The sequence below is a fragment of the Myotis myotis genome, unplaced genomic scaffold (genome assembly GCF_014108235.1).
Source record: "Myotis myotis isolate mMyoMyo1 unplaced genomic scaffold, mMyoMyo1.p scaffold_m19_p_3, whole genome shotgun sequence".
Lineage (NCBI taxonomy): Eukaryota > Metazoa > Chordata > Mammalia > Chiroptera > Vespertilionidae > Myotis > Myotis myotis.
In genome coordinates, this window is record NW_023416335.1 from 84,460,509 (window position 1) to 84,462,085 (window position 1,577).

Sequence of the window (1,577 nt, forward strand, 5' to 3'; positions counted from 1 at the left end):
AAAGTGTTTTTGAGTAATGGCATTTGAATGACTGGATATTAATATGGGAAAAAAGTTAAATCCTTTCTCACATTCAATTTGTGATAGGTCAGATACTTAAAACATAAAAAAACCCCCCATAAAGTGCCCTGGCCGGTGTGGCTCAGTTGGTTGGGCATCTTTCTGAGCACTGAAAAGTTGCTTGTTCGATTCCTGATTGGGGCATATGCCTGGGTTGCAGGCTTGGTCCCCAGTAGGGGATGTGCAGGAGACAGCCAATTGATGTTTCTCCCTCACATCATTGTTTCTTCCTTTCTCTCTCTCTCTGCCCCTCTCCCTTCCTCTCTCTCAAATCAGTAAAAACATATTAAAAAAAACAAAAGAATCACAAAGCTTCTAGAAGAAAACAGGAAAGTATCTTTGTGACCTTGGGCAATGATTTCTTGACAGGACCCAAAAATGCATTGATTTTGACTTTATCACAACCAAAAAATTATATTCATTAGACTGCCTATATATGACAAATACTCCTATTTTAGAACATAGAGAGAATTCTTTCCCATCAACAATAAAAAGAGAAACATCCCAATAAAGTGAACAAAATACTTGAACATGCATACTTTTTCTCCTTTTTCTTTTTTTTTTTTAAATATAGAATGCTTCATAAATTTGCATGTCATTCTTAGGCAGGGGCCATGTTAATCTTATCTGTATTGTTCCAATTTTTAGTATATGTGCTGCCGAAGCGAGCACTGAACATGCATTCTTAAAGAAGATATATTAATTTCTCATAAGCACATGAAAGTGTTCTTTATAACATTAGTCAGCAGAGAAATGAAAATGAAAACCACCTGCTGGAATCGCTAAAATAATAATAAAGAAAGAGCTAACAGTATCAAGTATTGGAGCATCCAAAATTCTCATTCATTGCTGATAGGAGTATAATGGCTTAATTACTTTGGAAAATTGTTTGGCAGTTATATAGTCACAAACTTACCATATGACATAAGGAATTCCATTTCTATGTATTTACCCAAGAGAAAATGTATGTCTCCAAAAATCTTATATAAGAATGTTTATAGCAGCCTTACTTATAATATTAATCCTAAACTGGAAATAACCCAGATGTTCACCAATAGGAAAACGATAAGCAAGTTGTTTTTATATTCAAGTGTGTGATATTACTCAGCAATACACAACATGGATGAATTTCAAAGACATTATGTTAAGCAAAAGAAACTTAACATAAAAGAATAATTCATATATGCTGGGGTCCAACCCCAGCAGGTCCAGGGGTCCCCAAAGCTGTAGACGGAGTCGGCGAAGAAGGAATGACACGGAGACAGCGTTCAGTTGATCAGCAGCCTAGCCAGGATCTCTAGCCAGGATCTCCAGCCAAGTTCTGGTCTGGATCTCCAGCCAAGTTCTGTTCAGGATCTCCAGCGAAGTTCTGGTTAGGATCTCCAGCCAGGTTCTGTGTCCATGTTCTCTTGCTAGGTTCTCCAGCCAGGTTCTCCAGGTTCTCCAGCCAGGTTCTGTAGCCATGTTCCCTCGCTAGGTTCTCCAGCCAGGTTCTGTCCAGGTTCTCCAGCCAGGTT

General features: G+C 38.4%; 1 non-coding gene across 1 annotated transcript; it reads right to left on the reverse strand.

The window, feature by feature from the left end:
- Positions 1 to 624: 624 nt before the first annotated feature.
- LOC118652247 lies at positions 625 to 732 on the reverse strand. Its single transcript, XR_004966514.1, has one exon. It is a non-coding gene; the product is annotated as a U6 spliceosomal RNA (small nuclear RNA).
- Between the last annotated feature and the right edge of the window lie 845 nt (positions 733 to 1,577).